General features: G+C 34.8%; 1 protein-coding gene across 3 annotated transcripts in view; it reads right to left on the minus strand.

Moving 5' to 3' along the window:
• FAM204A (family with sequence similarity 204 member A) overlaps positions 1 to 1,594 on the minus strand; it is a 37,612-nt gene extending 36,018 nt beyond the window's left edge. The window contains exon 1 of one of the 3 annotated variants that reach the window (XR_012487079.1): positions 1,468 to 1,594. The gene's annotated coding sequence lies outside the window, so the exon portion shown is untranslated. Of the gene's footprint in view, positions 1 to 1,283; positions 1,354 to 1,467 lie in introns of those variants that run through there. The other 2 variants (XM_074295722.1, XM_074295723.1) reach the window with 2 other exon arrangements.
• Between the last annotated feature and the right edge of the window lie 18,643 nt (positions 1,595 to 20,237).

Genomic DNA, 20,237 nt, shown 5'->3' on the forward strand with positions numbered 1-20,237 from the left:
TCTGAAAGAATACAAACTGCATTTTTCACTGGAAACTACCTAAACATTCATACTACACAAAATCTAAGGAACTGCTTTTTAAGTGCTTATTATAAAAGAACAAGAAATCAGTAGTAAAAAAAAAAAAAAAGAAAGAAAGAAAGAAGGATTAAATCAGCAGTCAATGCTAAACTTCATATTTATTAAAATCTGATTAAATTCTTCAAATTACAAATGATATAAGTTAAACTTATTAAGATCAATAAATTAGTCCAAAAAGTAAGGTATTTTGACAGTGGTATATTTTGTAGAACATGGCAGTTGCCTTCCAAGACACTAACTTCAAAAGAATGACACTGACTTAAAGAGCTACCACTTCAAAGGATATCTATCCCTTATTCAAGATCACAGAAAAAGTCATTTACTCAAAAATATCATTTTACTAATAAGGAAACTGAGGCCCAGAAAAAAACTTGAGTATAGCCTTAGCTAAGGCCACAAAGGTGTGTTAAAAGTATTCAAACCCCAGGCCTTTTAACTTCAACTTTCTAATACAACAAACAAGGCTGGATGACTCATAATTCTGAACGACTTAGTCAAATACAAATAAATAGAAAATATCATTCAGAATAATTCATTTTTTAGAATTCAATATAAACACAAGGAATAAGTATTTTTTACTTATTCCAAAATGCATCAAATCTTTTTTCCCTAAAATACGGGGAAATAACCATATTAACACAAGTCTCTCCTGAAATTAAAGACGAATAATAGAAACTCTTCAAGAACAAGTTAAAATTAATGTTTGCTTTGCTTTTAATTCGAGAAGGAAAACCACAACCCGTCACTTCTCCCCTGCTGCTCTGCTATACCTCAGACTGCCCAGTGCATACTTACAAGGTGTATATATACAAAGGGATTGCTCCTAAGGGCGCTGGAACTGGAATGCAGCTGGAAAGGATCTTAGACGTCACCTCGGGGCTCGCTCTCAGGGAACGTGACAAGCCCAAGACTACAAAGTCAGTGGCGCCCCTCCCCAACCTTCCAGGCCCAATATTCTCCTCCAACTGTAATCACAACTTGGGGCAAAAGGAAAAACCTTCGGGGAGACGGGGTGGGGGGTGGGGGAGCCTGAGTCCCAGATCCGGGACTTCTAGGATCTCCTGCCTCCTGGTTTTTATCCATCCCTGTTTTTCTGTATTTCTAGAAACATGCACGCCATCCGAATCATTAAGGAGAACTCCCAGGGCCTTCACCCACTCGTGGGCTGCCCAACGCGGAAAGAAGCCCCCACCGGCACTGACCCGGAGTCCCAGTCCCCTCAAAGCAAATCCGAATCCTCCGATGCCGCCACTGTCACAGTCGCAGCAGCTGCCACCGAGGGCCCGATACACACCCCAATCCAGAAAGAAACGCACCCCACCGGAAATCCCAGAGGATTCCAAACCTCCCTCAGAACCACAACTCACAAGACGAGGAACTACTCACCCGACCGGCTCGATCGACCCGGCGGCCATTTTGAGACGTCGTCAACATCCCGTCTTTCTATTGGTTCTGGTCTTCTATCCAATGGGCTGTAACTGGTAGGGCTTTCGTCCAATAGGGAACTCAGCCTTGCCAAGGGGGTCACCATAGCAACCAACCTCACCCAAGTTGGGTATTTGGAAAGGAAGCGTGAGCGGAGCTCAGTCTCTTTCTCCTCCCTCTCCTCCAGGCCTTGCCCTGCCTGTCACTTTTTCTGAAAGGTGAGGGTAGTTGGTAGATTTGGGGACTGAGATGGACGCTAAATGTGGATGCTTCCCACAGCAGGAGCAGTGTGTACTTCCTTATAGAGGAGGAAGTCACTATTCTTTGAGTCGGGACGAAGCTCCCGAGTTGTGTAGTCTTTAAGTCCCCGTCTATCTCTGTACAAAGCGGAAAGGGTGGGGGAAGGGCAAGGAGTGGGAAAGAGGACTGTTGTAGGACCCCGGAATTAAATTCCGTTTCCGTGCTAATAGTGCTGGACCAGTCAGCCTCCGCTGGAAAGATGGGGCAATAACTCTTCAAAGTCAGCGAACGACTGTTCTCTGCGAAGGAAGCATTTATTCTGCAGCTACTCCGTATAGGGTATTAAGCTAAGTGCTGGGAATGCAAAACGAAACAAAAAACCAGATACAAAAACAAAACGCCTCGTAACTTATGGAGCCACGCCCCCGGGCCTCTACATTAACGAGTTTGGGGAGGCTCAAGGACTGATCCAATTATAGCAGTTACAGGGGTGTCGCGGGTTTCAGGCAAAATGTCCCATAGAGGAATTTCTTCATCTATAAAGTGATGACGTTGAATTGATCATCTAAGGGATCTTTTCCTGCTTTTAAAATTCTGCCCACCTTCAGGATTCTTCATGAATATGTAAAAGTCAGACTGACAACTATTTTCCATCGGTATATTTAGGTTATGATGGCAACTTAATGGTCTGTTAATAAAAATGAACAAATCGAAGAGAAAAAGGCACAAAAGTAATGAAAGAGGGAATGCGGAGTAGTCAACTTTGATAAGTACGCTCTCTAGTTGTGATTTTTTTTTTTACAGCAAACCAACTAACTGGAAACATTTTCTTAACAATATTAAAGAGGGCGCAGCTAGGAGGCGCGGTGGAATCAGGAGGAGCCGAGTTCAAATTTGACCTCAGACACTTAACACTTCCTAGCTGTGTGACCCTGGGCAAGTCACTTAACCCCAATTGCCTCAGCAAAAGAAAATAAAAATATATATATATATATATTTTTTTTTTTTGGCTGAGGCATAATCTCTTAACATAATCTCTCTAATATATATATATTAGAGAGATTATGTTAAGAATTTTGAAATGCCATGTTTTCTTTAAGGTTTGCACAGTGCTTTATCTCTTTTAATTAAAGTCTCTTAACCAGTGATCCAAAAATCTTTTGAAATTAGCGTTATCACCCTTTTAAAAACTGATATTTTTTATTAATTAATTCTCTTCAATACTTACCTTGAGCATTCATTGCATATTTTGTAACTTAAACTTTTCCCTCCTGATGTCAAAGATAAGATATTTAGCTCTGTTATTTGCTGATAATTATATCACTTTTCTAGGGAAATACTAAAGTCATTTATTTCCCTTTAATCCCTCTCTCTCCTTTGAAAAATTTCTATTTTGGGTATTTGTCAAACAATACATTCTGAGAATGCAGCAATTATATCTGCAATAGTTATATGAAACATAAAATTACCAACATTGGTAATTAAGCTATGAATAAAATAATTATTTTTCTGCAAATAAATCATATCAGAATTTTGTTTCATTAGGCATTCTTTTCAGCCAAGCAACCACCTTTCACTAAAAGACTCTAGTTTCACACAGATTTAGGCCTAATCAGGGCCTGCCCTCAGAGATCAGTTTTTGTCTTTGGATTCGGAAGATCAGAGTTCATTATGTGTATAAATTTGGTCAAATTATTTCTTGGGCTTCATTCTCCTCATCTGTAAAATGAGAAGGTTGAACTAGATGGTCTCTAAGTTGTCTTCCAAATATAAATCTATGAACCTCTGATCTCTCTATTTTACTCATCTCCCTTTTCCCCTCTCCTGTACCCAAGGATACTAAAGGAAAATATGTAAAACAAAATTTAGGTTTGACTCATATCTAATGTTTCCCTATCTGTAGGTAAAAGGGTTTCCTCCTAGAAGGTACTCAGTTTGCAACATGGCTATCAGCCATGGGATAACTTTTAATTTTTCCCATTTCAGAAACTGTATAAAACAGGTAGGACCCACAGATATTCATAAATAAGTTCAGGAAATATTTTGGACAGAATCTGTAAATTCATTGATAGTGACAACTGATAAACTCCTTGGTCTATGAATATTGGCACCTTCTTTTGCATCTTAATCAATTGCTTAGCACACTTAAAAGTTGAATTACATAATGTGTCAGAGGAAAAATTTTAACCAGTTTTTCCTGATTTCGAGGCCAATTCTATTAATTATGCCCTACTTTATAAACCTTAAGTGGCATGTCAGCTGTTAGGATTAATATTAAAATCTTAAACAAGTAGCCATCTAATTTCTACTTGGAAACCTCCAATTGACAGGGAATCTATGACTTCCCAAGGATATCCATCCCAGTTTAGACAATTCTTATTGCCAAACAGTTTTTTTTCTTACATCACTGTAAGTTTAGCTTCTATAACTTCTATCTTTTTGGGCCAAGCATAACAAATCCTTCACAGACATGGTTTTATTTGATTCTTGTGATACAAGCAGTACAAGTGTGATTTCCCCCCCCCCCAATTTTACAAGTATCAAAGAAGCTAAAAGTTTTGTTCAGTTGCATAGCTTAATAAATGACAGAGCTAAGATTTATGCTCAAGTCTTTTCATTGCAAATCAATATTTTTTCTATCCAACTATGTTGCCCTTCTCTTAATTTATAATTTTTGTCTAGTGATCTATGTTGATATCTTAATGGTCAAACTTAGCCACATTCATTTTGACATCCTTGTTATAAAGAAATTGAAAAACAGAGAGAAATTATAGCTAATTAGAAGAATATCAGATAGGTTTTACTCGGGGAACAGTGTAAAGAAGTTGGTAGATTTGGCTTCTTCATAGATCTAAAAGCAAGGAGAAACATTATTTTAGTTAACACTTGAAATAGCACTCTTGGAACTTAAAAGATCCAGCTTAATCTGAGTATATTTATACAAATTGTTCTTTGATTTCCCACTTTCAGGATCCTTCCTATAAATATCAGAATTTTATACACAGACACATATGTAAATGTGGGGAGAGAGAGAGAGAGAGAGAGAGAGAGAGAGAGAGAGAGAGAGAGAGAGAGAGAGAGAGAGAGAAGTGCACATCTCTTTATATGTATATCTGGGAGAAAGTAGAACTTGAAGAGAAGAAAAGGGATGGTTTATGTTTCCTGAGTCCATTTGTGTTTGTGCATTTTTTATGAGGTAAAATAAAGGTTGTCTAGTATGTAATTGTGTCTATGCATATGTATATATTGTATAGGTAAATATGTATGTGTGTATATATATATATATATATGCCCATACAGCAATGCATGTATAATTTATATATGTATATGTTTGTGTGTATATATTAAATGTCCATGCATCTATACAGAATATCAGCTACAATCGAGACTTAATTTCACCTCACAGATAATGCACAAACACAGAGCACTCATAGGAAGTATAAACTATCCCCTTCTTTGTCCCCACAAATCCCACTTTTGTGTTGCATTCTAGTGTCACTCTGTACTTGAGGAAACACATTTGAGGCCTATAGAGGTATTATAACTCCTATAACATTCTGAGGTTTTTTATGTCAACTTCCCGTAGATAGGTCCTGAGGACAAAGCTATATTTCCGACTCAAGGTTCTAAAACTGTCCCTATGAAATTGTGAATGAATCACTAATTATTGTTGTTCAGTTGTGTCTGGCTCTTTTGTAATCCCATTTGGGGTTTTCTTGGCAAAGGTGTTGGAATGATTTACCATTTCTTTCTCTAGCTCATTTTACAGATAAGGAAACTGAGGCAAATAGGGTAAAGTGATGTTAACCCTGAAAACAAATGACCAAAGAGTCACAGTAGTTATACAACTCATTGTTAACTCTGACCATACCAAAGACACAAAGATTATCACAATCACAGCTAACTCTGAAAATAAAATAAAACCAAAGAGATAACAGCAAAAAAATAAAAAATAAAAAAGCTTTCTTTATTCTATTGGAAGAGGGAAAGTAGACACATGTACCAGGACCATGGTAGAAGACCCACTTTAGTGTAGACAAATCTCAATACATCTACTCACTAATGACTATGCAGTGAGTTGTAGCCCAGATAATGAGGGTAAACAGCAGTAAAGTAGCCCTAATAAAGGGATAACAGCAACAAAGAGACAAGTTTGATTCACAGCCCAACTTCATGACCAGAACATACATACCTCAGGTGCTTATCTGAGCCCAGGGATCACCTGGTGCTAGTGTAAAACAATTCTGGGACTTTGCTATAACTGAGTTCATCCAGAGGGAGAGTACAAAGGATTGTTGTTATACCAAATTCAGGGGACAGCTTGCTTGTGGAACTTTAGTTCTGAAACACAGGATATCTCCTAACTGTAGAAAGGAAGGAATGGGGATCCTGACAGTGACTTGCCTACAATCATGCAGCTAATAAGTGGCTGAGGTCAAATTTGAACTCCGGGGAAGATGTCTTTCTAACTCCAGGCCAAGTACTCTGTCATCAAATTATCCTGATTCTCTAACATCTGCTTAACCCCTTTAGGTACATTTCCCTTTTAGAGTAGTAGTTAGTTGAGAATCATTTTAGTCAGCTAACCAATAATAGTCTATCCTCTGTAATTTGCCTAGATTCTTCTAAATATATTTTCCACATTTCTTAACAGCAAAAAAAGACTTCCAGTATGTTGGAATGGTCAAAGAAAAATAGAGGAAGACCCTTTCAAATATAAATGAAATATTCCATGTCAGAATTTGAGCTCTTGGAAGATAGAGATAATGCTTTTGACTTCTTTTGTTTCAGAGTATTTTGTACTGGGTAGATGCCTAATAAATACTTTTTGATTGATTAATTTAGTAGCCCAGCTGCATATGAAAAGATCACCAGAAACAATGAACTTGTCCTCAGAGTATAATCTGCTTTCTTTCCTTTTCCCTCAGTCACTAACTAAATCTAAAGTCACTAAAGACCATGTGGAATTTGAGAAAGGTACTAGGGAGATACCATGAAATAGGATGGGATCTTTCACCAAAGAAATCCAACTCTAATCCAAAAAGGAATTGTCACATTGGAGAGACTATACCTCTGTCATAGCCTTCCTGTGATGTTAGAACCCTCAAAGCTGAAACTCTGGGATCACAGTGATGTGGTGCTAGAGGTATGAAAATTGGGGTGGGGAATTCTATCTGGTCCATGCAGGTCCAATGCAAAAGAATTCTCAAACCCAAAAATCTGAGAAAAGGAAATTTTATTGGCACTTAGAAGTTAGCTTTGCTAGGAAGACAGACTCCTCGGTGGCAAGGTTCTGTCAGAGAAATAACAAAGATTAATGCTGAGAAGAGTATATCTTCACAGTGAGCAGGAGTCCTGGCAGATAGACTTGCCAAGAAGAGAGCTCCATTGGTAAAGCAAAGTCCTTCTGCAAAAATTTGGAGTTCAGAATTGTCTTTTATTAGCAGTCTGAAGCTAGAGCTTCCATTCAAAATTGAATGAGAATCCCTCAATGTTGTCAATGCCCCCAAGCCTTGATTTCCAGTTGAAATGAGAGTACTTAATCTTGGAGTTTCAAGCCACTCAATAGGGAATATCATGTCAAGATCTCCAACTGAATAAAATCACTTAACTGGTAGTTTGAGCTACTGGGAGTGGTCCTGGACTAATCTTCAACTTAATAGAGGGTGCAATCATATCTCTGGCTAGATCTCCAACTGAATGAAACCACTTAAGAGGGCATTGTTTGGGAAAAGTATGCTTTTCCCAGGGGAGAACTTGAGACCCCAACCACTCTTCTTTTATAGATTAAAGGGGACAGTTTCAGGGCTCACCCCAGTCAACAGAACTAAAAAAGATTCTGCCAATTCTGTGGCAGAATCCTTTCATCTTTTATGTAGACTAGTAATTCCTAGTCAAAGTTGAAACTGGAGATAGTGAAATCTTCAACTGATCATTGAAGAATAAGTGAGTTTTGAAGATTAAAAAGTCTACTTTTGAAGATTAACAAGAGCTACTCTTTCTCAGAAGAGTCAAACCAGCCTATGAGAAGAGCAATTTCTTCAATGACTAATCCATGTTCCACAGTGAACTTCTTGAGGAATCCAGAGAAAGAAAAGACATTGAGAACCTGCAATTTTGGACTTATGAATTGTCTTTGCCAACACATTCTCCCTTGGTGTGTACCTTGGTGTCATTGTACCTTAAATTTGTTTCCATTCTTCTCAGGATTTCAGGAGTAATGTTTTGTAACTACTGGTCATATTATTTGTCTTTGTAAAGAGCTGATTGAATCTACTGGCTGTTTTTTAATATGAAACATACTGGTGGGGATTCATGAAGCATAATTTTAGGATTAATTATCCAGAAAATTTTGGAATTCTAGGAGGCAGTCACCCCTCTAAGAACCTAACCTATCAATGGGAATAAATTCATAATAGGTGTTCCAGTGTAGGTAACTACTTATATCATTCTCTCACATTATCCTTATAAAAATTTTATTATTGGTAATGCCCTATTTTCAGGCTTACTTTTTTTTTCATTGGGTTATTGTAGTATCTAACATCTTTTGACTAAAATGTGGCTGGATACTATTACCACTTTTCAGGTAGATGATTGAATCTATTAAGTCAATTTATGCTTAATTCAGAGCTGGGTTCCCTCAAGAGGAACTTCACCTTAATTTTATTTTGTGTGACCATCTTGTACCTTTTTCCAAATTTCTCTTGGTCTATGCAAATAAGTGACTGAGCAGAAAGATATTAAAAGCAGTTCATGCCCTAGTGGCAAATTCATCTTCTCAGCTGTCTTTTTCTTATACAATTGAGCTACTCAAGGTCTTAGATCCACTATAAGATAAGGAATATTTAATTTAAACCATCACATCTGGCTGCCTCTGTCTTCTTCCTTTATGAATATCAAATTTGTACTTGGCTGAAGGGGGCATACTTTTTTATATCTACACAATATATATGTATGTAAACATATATGTATGTCAAGATGCACATGAATATCATAGACATATATTAAGTGCCTACTATGCATCAAGCCCTAGACTCAGAACTAGGGATACAAAGATACAAAGAATGAAACAAGGAAGTGTAAATATACATGTATGTATACATGTATACACGTATGTATATAGATATATTTCTAATAATACATATTTAGATTTATATTTCAGTACACATATCAATATGTGTGTATATGCGCATTTTGTTTTTATTTCATATATAAATATATATATATAAATATGTGAATATATATAAAGTTTACAAATATATGCATACCTATTATGTAAATATATATAAGCACGTATATGTGTGATTATGTAAATATAACAAAGATTATAAATGTACAAATGTTCCAAATGTGCTGGGCCCAGAATTCAATAGGAAGAGTGACTTGGGTTACTTTGGTAAGTGCTTTTAAAGACATTATATTTTTTCCCGAAACAAAATCTTAACTGTTTAAACTTCAGCCTTCTTTTGATGATGAGAATCATAGAATATGTCACCAAAAATTAAAGTTTAGGCTTACCCAAAGTAGACTGGAGTCTATTCCAAAGTACTTACCAAAGTAGACGGGTCATAATGGACAAGAATAGACTTATTAATAAGAGAATATGTTCCTAAAAGACAATTACATCAGAGAAACTATATGAAGAGAAGCAATCAGAGAGATGTAGGGCTCAAAAAGGAAATTTCCAAAAAAGTGATAACTGGTAGATTCTATACATAGACTTTAAAAAGATTTAGAAGAAAGACTCAAAATATTATGTACACCCTTTCTTCCCTACCCCTATCCTTCCTCCCCCATGCTTAGGAAAAAAAGTTGCACAGGATGAAAAGATATGAATTCTGATTTATATTGCTGGAGATAGTAGCAACATTGGTGAGATTTTAGAAATAATTGAAAGTAGAATAATATAGAGAGCTTTATAGTGTAGAAAGCCAATTTCTAATCATATTGTTATTACTTAGTAATGTGACTTTGGGCATGTTACATTTCTAATATGTTCTTCATTTTTCTCTTCAAAATTAAAAGGTAAATTTCTTCCATTAAAGATTTACTATAATGCCACATTGTGGTATGAAAATGATCCTTGGTTCTTTAAGTTCATGTCAGTTTTGTTGGTTTTATTTATATGGAAAGGCTTTAAATATTGGCCGATGAAGGTATATTTTTCATTATAAGACAACTTTTTAAGATGGACAGGTTGGTCTGAAATTGATAACATTTGCAATCACATCAACTTGAGAAGTTTGCTAAGCGATAGAACAGTGGTGATCTGCATTAAAACAGGGAATACCAATGTTAAAAAAAAAAATCAAAAATATTTAAAGTATTGAAGTAAAATGAGAAGTCTAGACTAGTTATCTTCAAAATCCCTTCCAGCTGTAACATTTGATGACCTTATCCTTAAATATAGCAAAAAGTAATTGAAAAGGGATGTTAAAATTTCTATATAGCAATAACAAAATATAGAAGGAAGTAATAGAAAATGAAGTCCCACTAAAATAGTTATAAGATTAAAGAATATCTGGGAGCTCAGTCTAACAAGGCACACTTAAGACTTGTATAGATATAATTATCAAACATTTAAAGATATAAAGAAGACAATAATTGGAGGAATATTTAATACTCTTAGCTGTTTCTATCTAATATGATAAAAAATATATTACATAAATAAATTTAGGGATTTAATGCTATACCAGACTAACGAATTCATTATATTGACTAGACAAAATACTAACAAAATTTATTTGAAGTAACAAAATGTCTAGAATTTAAAATAAAAATAATTTTAAAAAGAATAAAGAAGTAGTACTTTATATCTCGTATGTTACTATAATGCTGTAATCATAAAAACCAGTTGATAATAATTTTTAAAAAAATTGATCAGTGAAATAGTCTGGATAAAGAAGAATTAGAAGCAAGTTGACTCAATAATTTAGTGTTCAATAAACCTAAAAACCTAAATTATTTCGGGGAAAATCCCTTATATGATAAGAACTTTTGAGAAAACTTGAAAATGGGAATAATTTCACATCTCATGGAATACAACATAATGAACTTAAAATGGATTCAGGACTAGAACACTAAAGGTCATAATATTAAACATTTAGAAGAGAAGGAGATCAGGGCCTTTTCCCAACTATGGTAAGAAGGAGAATTGGTCAAATGATAAAGAAAATCACAAAAAACCAAAATAGATAATTTTGTGTCATGCAAATTTAGGGGAGAGTTTGGATAGGTGGCATCCAACAATACTAGAATAGTGTGGTCAGATGGACAACAATTGAGACATATAATGTCTTTCCTCTTACCCCTCCCCTTAGAGTTCTTTGTCTATTCAGATTTGATTGAATGAAACTGAAAAACTTGTGCAAAGGGGCAGCTAGGTGGTGCAGTGGATAGAGCACTAGCCCTGAATTCAGGAGGACTTGAGTTCAAATCTGGTCTCAGACACTTAACACTTCCTAGTTGTGTGACCCTGGGCAAGTCACTTAACCCCAGCCTCAAAAAAAAAAAAAAAGAAAGAAAAGAAAAGAAAAGAAAAGAAAAACTCGTGCAAGGAGAAGACTAATTAAACTAATTTGTCGATATGATGAAAATTTATCAATTTTGGGGGAAAATTTCATCAAATATCTTTGATAAAAGCCTGATATTCAAGTTACATAGAGAATTATCAAGTCATTTCTCAGATATTTATTCAAAAGATAAGCAGAATTCTCTAAAGAACAATTCCTACCATGAAAGATTTCTCTAAGTTACTAATAATAAGATAAAGGCAAATTAAAAATTAAATGAAAAATTTTCAGCTCATTCCCAGAAAATCATCAAAGATACAAAAACATGGAACTTGTTAATGTTGCAGGCTGTGGTGGAATGGTGAAACTATTAATTAATTTAACCATTCTGGAAATCAATTTAGATTCATGGTAAGGAAATGTCTTTTAAGTATTCACTCTCTGTGGCCAATGCATTGTAATTCATATATATAATAATATATTGGGTTCCATATGTGTGAAAATATTTTTAGTATCACTTCATGTAGGAGAAAAGAACTAAAAATAAAATAGATGACCATCATATTGTTAAATAAATCAAAGTACATAAGTATAATAGAATTATGCATAAGAAAATAATATAAAAAACAGAAGCATGAGAAGTCAAATGAACTAAGGCAAATTGAAGTAAGCAGAAACAGGAAAACAATATACAGAGTAACTACAACAATGTAAAAAAAAGAACAGCAAAGTGCAGTGCAATTATGATGGGCATATTCATTTCCAAAGAGGTAATAAGAAAATATGATCCTCTTCCCTTGTTTTCAAGGGAAAAGGAATTTAAATGTGGAACGATACATCTACTATGAAACTTACTTGATATGTTGTTTTTGAATTTTTAACTTTCTCTTCCCCTGCCCCTGCTTTTTTCTTTTCTATTACAGTGGATTGCTCTTGACAGAGGTGAAAGAAGAATGAAATGTGTGTGTGTGTGTGTGTGTGTGTGTGTGTGTGTGTGTGTGTGTGTGTGTATTTTTTGTTGTTGTTGTTGAGGCAATCGGGGTTAAGTGATTTGCTCAGGGTCACACAGGTAGGAAGTATTAAGTGTTTGATATCACATTTGAACTCGGGTCCTCCTGATTTCATGGCTGGTGCTCCATCCACTGTGCCACTTAGGTGCCCCAAGAATTAAAATTTTTGGAAACAAAGGTGATGTAAAACAAAAGATGTCAATTTAAAAAATTAATTAGATATTAATAAACATACCAAGATCATAAACTACTAGATCTTTTCTGGGTTTTATTTTGTTATAGTTAGTAATAGAATTTCTAGTTTCTTGGTGTTATTTTTAAAAATTATCATTATTCTGTGAAACTTTATTAACATAATATTAGTGTTTTACCAAAGAATCATCCTTCTTTATAGTAATAGCTCATTCATTAATATCTCAGAGATGGTTTTTTTCTAAGTAATATTATTTAATTTTCCATGTGAAATAACATGATATTTTATGAATCATAAACATTGAAACACTTGCCATCCAAGTTGAATGATATAAAAGTATCTACTTGGATAGATGATTTTCAGAAGTATTAAGACACAATGTTATTTATGTTGGGAATAATGCTTCTCTTTTCAACCTAGAACTCTTGTTTATAATGATTTTAGAAGTAGGAAGGACTCTCTGCTTCTTTTTAACTTTAATCCTATGATTTTTCCCTGATGGGCTCAAGAAGTATCTACTACTGGGTTAAGGAATACCTGACTTGTTATCATTAAAGATTCATTCTTTTTCCCATAAAAGGTCTTTGATCCTTTCAAAAATAAAAACACCCTGCAAGTGGCAATGAATTATTAGTCATTTTAATGCCAGTTTAAATTAATTTAGCAGATTATTTTTAAGGAGAAGTTTTGATTAGCTGGCAGTAGTAGAGCTGGGTGCAAAGTGATATTACTGAAGAGAAATACCTAAGAAGAATGTACTCGCCACTTGAGATGAAAGAAGGAAGATCTTCTTGAGGAAAATGGAACAAAGAATGGACTAGAGTAACTAAAAACAAATTAATTCTTGATTTATTTGGATTAGAAATGGCTTACTTAGATAAGTCAATTATCCTTACTATACTAGTATCCCATAATCTAAAAAATGGAAAATTTTGATATATTTAAAAAAAATACTAAGTCAAAAAAAGTTGTTTATTTTTACCCACTAAGAAACAAAGAATATTTTACTAAAATTATAAACGCTGTTTCTTGCCCTGATAAATCCCAAACCAAGTAACATATAGGTTTACTAATGTTTCTCTGCTGATCAGTCTCATTAAAAAAAAATTCTTACATTATTGTAATATGATGTTTCTCCCATAATCTAGGGAAAGATTACTTAATTTGGGCATCCCATAAAAAATCCATGAATAAATTTCTGGAAGTCTTTCTATTTTGTATAAGGAGGAAAAGCTTAATTTTTTTTTACTAACATGTAACGTGCTCTCCTGGCAGTTACAATTACTAGTCTGTCCTAGACCCACCAGAGTACCTTTGACCACTGTCCTTTGCAGTGTGAACTCTACCCGGCTCGCCTCCTCTGAGGCCTTCAAAGGTCTCTGGCCACAATCTCTTGAATCTATAGCTTAATAACCGGTAGCGCACTCAAGAACAGCCACGTGTAATCTTAAAAGCCTTTATTATACCTACTCACATAATGCCCTAATTGATGCCCTGACTTGTTGGTTCCCGAGTGAACACCTGATCAGAAGACCCACGTGTTCACTACCAAAACCCTTACCTCTTTTGGCTATCCATCTTGGCTTGGCCACCCAGGCTGGGAAGCCAGGGTGAAGAACGCCAGGTTAAAGAGAACGACTGCTGCCTGCAGTGGGCTTACATAGGGCCTGTGAGGTCACACACACAGCCAATTAGCGAGAGAGTCACCGATTACAAAGCTATCTCAAAATGGACAGGATCCCACCTACAAGGCAGTCCTAATATCCATAGAAATTACTTCCGGACCACTCAATCTCCCGATGCACTGTGGCCCATTTAAAGGGCTCTTACACTAACATCTGACAAAAATTTAGTATTTCCATTATCATATATGCAATAAACATTCTGAAAGGAATCCAAAGATTTCAGCAGGCTGCCTCAGTTTCTTTATAAAATGTGAAGTTTAGACTTGATAGCTTCTAATGTTCTTTCCAACTCTACATCTATGATCCTATGAATAAGAATTGTTTTTTATCTAGCATCATCATTTTCCCATATTGTTTTGGTTGGGTTTGTGGATAGGGACCTGGTATTTTTAATGGTTCTACTCATGTTTTCTGGTTTTGTCAAGCTCTTTGAAACTGTCACTGAAAAAGTTCTGTAATTTGGCACAAATGGAACTTAGAGAATAGAAGAGAGACTAGAAAATGTTGCCAAAACATAGCCATTACCGACCTTATCACACAATGTCCTTACCATGTAATCCTGTGAATATGTCCCAGCTTCTTAAATTGTGATTCGTGACCCCATTTGGAGTCTCAAAACTGAAGGTGGGGATCACAAAACCATGATTTATTATCAGCAAATATTGGATTTGTATGCCTGTTTTACAATCTGTATATCCAGTCACATCAAAATTTCTTAGATGAAAAGAAGTCACTAGTAGAAAAAGTTTAAGAAGTCCTGGTATATGCTACCTTATAAGGCCCTAAACACCTCCTTCCTCAATGAAAATGTGAATAGTGAAAACACTTAACATAGACATATGACAGTTTACCCAGGTGATCATTGTTGCTGGCTGGATCTGTCTCCCCATGGGCCACAGGATATTATTGATATCCATGAGGTTTTCTTAGCAAAGACACTACAGTAATTTGCTATTTGCTTCTCCAGTGGATTAAGGCAAACAGTAGTGGCTTTACTTGCCCAGGATCACATAGTAAGTGGAGGAGACCAAATCTGAATACAGGTCTTCCTGACTTCAGGCTCAGAACTCCATTGCCTGAGTCAGCTAGCTGCCTCACCTAGGTGACTAGCTGTCTCTAAATACTAAGCGGTCATGTCATATACTTCCATGTGGCTCAGCTCTCTTTATTATTTATTTTTTAGGTTAGCTACCTCCAAAAGATTATTTATTTTTTAGGTTAGCTACCTCCAAAAGAGAAAAGAGTTGGTGCCCTTTTTTGAACGATTGGCCACACTTTCTATTCTACAGATCAATTACCCAGCTTTCCTAATATAGATAATAGCGTTACCTCATCAACCAATCTTAAGTATGAGGCTAGTCAGGGGAAGTTTCCAGGACTTTATAGAGCAAAGCTTGACTCTTAGAAGCCATTTATGATTCTAAGTAGAGGACACTATAAAAGGCAGAGAATTACAAACTCCTCAGAAGCAAAATATTTGCTTTATGTAAAATGACTTTCCATCATAATCAATTATTAAGGAGTTCCCAAAGAAAGAAAATGTATGAATCACAAAAATACAAGCTTAGAGTTTCTAACCAAAAGGTTTCTAAAAATGTTCCTTTAGGTGTACTAGTTTTAAGGAACAATACTGAGAAGACACTGAGAAGAAGATTTCTAAAGTCTTATAGGGTAGTAAGGTGGTAGAGTAGTGGACCTGGAGTCACGAAGACTGGAATTCCTATGTTCAAATCCAATCTCAGTCACTCTAGCTGTATGACCTTAGGCAAGTAACTTAATCCTATTTGCCTCAGTTTCCCCATTTGTTTAATGAACTGAAGAAGGAAATGGCAAACTACTTCTGTATCATTGCCCAGAAAATCCCAGATAATGTCACAAAGAGTTTCACACAATTGAAATGACTCAAAAAATAACAGCTAAAGTCTTAATTTGGAATTTAGCATTATATAGTAGAAAAAGTGCTAAAGATTTAGATCTGGTTTCTGTCTTTTCTATTATCTAGGGAAATGACCTTTAAAAACATCACATATTGTTGGGGTTCAGTTTTTATAACTACAAAATGGGAATATTAAAATGTATCCTATCTACTACATAGGCTAAGTAGCTAATTACATACAGTATGTGAAAGATGCTTTGTAAAATTTGCAAAGTATATATAGTAATATTTACTTTAGCATGAGAATCTAGCATAAGACATTTCTACTCATATTTAGGTTGTGTTTCATAAGAATTTCCCATTCAATTTATATTCTTAAAAGGTTAATTTACAGAAATTTGTATTAAGGTTACAAGTTTATGCTGAGATCTTATTAGTGGAAGAAAAAGAAGGTAAAGAAGAAAGACTCTAAGACCCAAACTTTGGAATTTACTCATGAAGACAGGGAAGATAAAAGAAATAGCTAAATTGGGGGCTAAACTAGCTAAGAGATAAAGGAGTGATTGACTTTTTTTTTTACTTTGCTAAGGATTGGTCTAAGGATAGAAATGGAATTTCATACTTTATGACCAATAACGCCCTATATTACAAATGAGTATTGATTTTAGATAATGCTTAGAATTCCATAATATCCTCTGATTACATAGATAACTTCAAAGATTTATTTCTTGATTTAGAGTAAGGGACTCAAGAATCTAGGCCTTCTCATTAGGTAGTTGGTTTGTGCCATTACTTCAATGAAGGCTTTTAATAAAAGATAGGGAGTTGGTTATGTGAAAGGGTGGGGCATAAATAACCCTTCATGAATACAGGACTCAGAGCTAATGAAGTACCCGGAGGAAAAAAAAGTCTTACCTATCAGCCATGAATTCTCTTCCCCCTTGCCACACACCGGAGGCCACATGACCTAGGAATGTGCATCCAAAGATAATACTACCTTCAGAGAACTCTACTTATAGGTAAGTAACTCTCCTTTATAGGAGGTATCTTTGTGTGGCAGACTGTTTATGGGAGCAATTTGAATTGAACTTTAAATGAAAAAGGCATATCTCTGTAAGTGGTAATAATTTTAGTCATCTCGCTGTGGCTAGGGGTTGTGGAATTCATTAGCACAGATTAACATATAAAGTGGGTGAGATATCTAATAGCAAACGTAGAGGTTTAGGGACCTTAATTCATCACTGAATGAACAGCGTGTACAGTATTAGGGACTATGAAATTTTTAATTTACACAAAGTGTCCAAGAATATAGGGAATAAATTTAAACCCAAAACAGATAATGGAGCTGTGCCCTGCCTGGCTGGCAAGTTGAATTGTTTTTACACTGAGTGAAGAAAGCTAATTATCCCAAGCACAAGGAGACTGCTAAAAATAATAAGATTATAAGGAATAATTTGCTGATATAATTACAACAAAATTGGGTACACACAATCGTCAGATACATGTATTGCTTGACCTGGGTGAGAAAGTGAAATAAATCCTTCTTCTATAGCCTTCGTAAATTTGTTTTTATCATCTCGAAGTGGTGTTTGCACAGGCAGCACAATTTGCATGTGTAATGTGGCTGTACAAATTGACAACAAGTAAATTATTCAAGGAAATAGGCTGGTCTCGGGTCTGAACTATCTCACAAAGCCTATTCATTTTGAAGAATCACTGAGACGTGAAGCTCATACATCAACCGTTTTCTGACAATCCTCAGACTTATTGTCTCCTAAAATGTCATTATGGCTATTATTTATGAAGCTAATTCATTTATTAATATATATTTAACTCTGACTTGTCATGCACCTTAGCAGCCATTCTGTGCACTGCATATTTTTGAATAGATGAAAGAGTTTTGCATGCTTTAATGATTACTGTAAGCTGCTATAGATTTATAGAATGCAGCTTTATTATCTACTTGCATTAATACCTTTTTATAACTTTTTTTTTTGCTTAAGGCCATCAAATATAAATGGCAAATGACATATTCAAAAGATTGTATGGAATAAGATTTTCTAGGAATTTGTTGAATTTTAGAACAAAATAGGTTAGCTGACAGTTAAGGCCTAATTCACCTAAAAAAAAAAAAAAAAAAAAAAGATGGGTATATACCAATTATGTTGAATTTTCCTACAAAATGCATGCTGCACTTTTTCAAGAAAAAGGAAAAAAGGTATGTGATTTGTCACACTATTTTCTGTGAGCTCACCCCTTTATTATATTTAAAGAGGAAGAGAAAATTTTCTAAAGGGAGCTGAATTATAAGATTTGGACTGTCTTTCACACATATTGCCTCAAGCAACATTAGCAGTTGCTACCCTAGCCATTGCTATTTTCCCCTCTAGAGCTACTTACCTGATAGTATTCAGTAAATTGCATTATTACTAATCATAGTAACCTCCTATGACTTCTATTGTGAATCTTTATAATATAATGTAAAGAGTGCTAGATTTGGAATCAGAGAACCTGGTTTTGAATTGCTGGCTTTGCCACTTAATTCCTTTGTTATATTGGACCTTTTCTGAACCTTATTTTTTCCATCTTTTAAATGAGTCATTTGGACTATATGATTTCTATGATCTTTCAGCTTTAAATCTAGGTTCTAGGATCAGAGCTAAACCATATATATGTAATAATAGAATCACAAGATTATGGAGTTGGAAAGAATCTTAGAAATCATTTAGTTTAGCTTCTACCAATGTATAATTCTTCTTTATTGTTTTATTGAGTAGTCATCTGATCTCTATAGGAACATTTCCAATGACATTTTAACTCACTGCTCCATGAAGCAGTCCAGTCTATTTTTATGTGGCTTTAATTTAAAGAAGTTCTTTATTTGTCCCCAAACTTACCTCCCTGTAACTTTCATCCCTTATTATAGGATTCTTATTCTGCTCTTTGGAGTCACATGGAATAAGTCTAATCTCTTTTCCACAAGAAATCCCTTCAAATATTTGAAGATAGTGATCACATATCCCCTAAATCTTTTTTTCTAGGTTAAATATCTTCACTTCCTTCTACCATTGCAGGGACAGCATAGTTTTCAAGAGCCTTTGTCATACCAATTGCTTTCTTCTATATATATACTCTAGTTTAATCAACATTCTTTTTTTTTTTTTAAGTGATGACCAGAATTAAATACTACAATCCATATATCAGTAAAGTCAGAATAAAATATAGTTAGGTTGTTTTCAAGAGTCCCATTTAAAAAAAAATCAACAAAAATAGCAATAAAAAAGCTAAATATAAGCTAAAAATAGAGAGGAAAAGTAAAAGTAACAGAGACCATGGACAGAGATAGAGACATGGACACATACAGGAACCCAGAAATACAAAGGCAGATATAAATACAAAGATAGCATTACTACCAAGCTATACTTAAGGAAAAGAAGAGGATCAAAAAAGGCATAGGACTGATGCTCAGAATAAATAAGATGATGATAACTGATTACAGAGGAAAGGGAGAGATATCGAATTCTAATTTTGTCATCTTCTCTGCCAAGAGAAATGAACTTTGAGCTGGAAAGAACAAAACAAAAATGCCAAATTATGAATGGATCAAGCAAAGAAGCACTGGATTGCCTTGATGAATTCAAGTTACCAGATATAGATGAACATCATAGAATACTGTAATTAATTTTTGAGGGATTATGGAGAATGACATCTACCCAAGGAATGGAAAAAAAAAAAGCAGATGTCCCAATTTTGAAAAAATGGAAGGTTTGATTCTACAAACTAGAAGCCAGTAAATTTCTTTCTTGGTTTTTGTTTACTTGTTTATTTCTTACATTTGCCCAGGTCTGAAGTGGGGTTACTTAAAATCTCCCTCTATTACATTTTTATTATCTTTTTCTCCCCAATACTAATTCAACATTTCCTTTAAGTATTTACATGGTATGCTATTTGACACATATATTTCAAGACTACATTATCAAGACTGATATCAACTCATTGCTCATGGTACCTTTAAGCACAATATTGTTTCTGTTATGCTTTTTAAATTTAGACTATCTTTGCTGTTGCTTTATCTGAGATGATTGCTACTCCTGTTTTTACTGTAAGTTAAGCTAAAGCATGCTAGGCTTTTCTATAATCCCCAAACTTAAATCTATGTGTATAGCTAAGTTTCAAGGGCTTTTCTTATAGGCAACATATTTTTAGATTTTGCTT

This window comes from Sminthopsis crassicaudata, chromosome 2 (assembly GCF_048593235.1).
Source record: "Sminthopsis crassicaudata isolate SCR6 chromosome 2, ASM4859323v1, whole genome shotgun sequence".
NCBI lineage: Eukaryota > Metazoa > Chordata > Mammalia > Dasyuromorphia > Dasyuridae > Sminthopsis > Sminthopsis crassicaudata.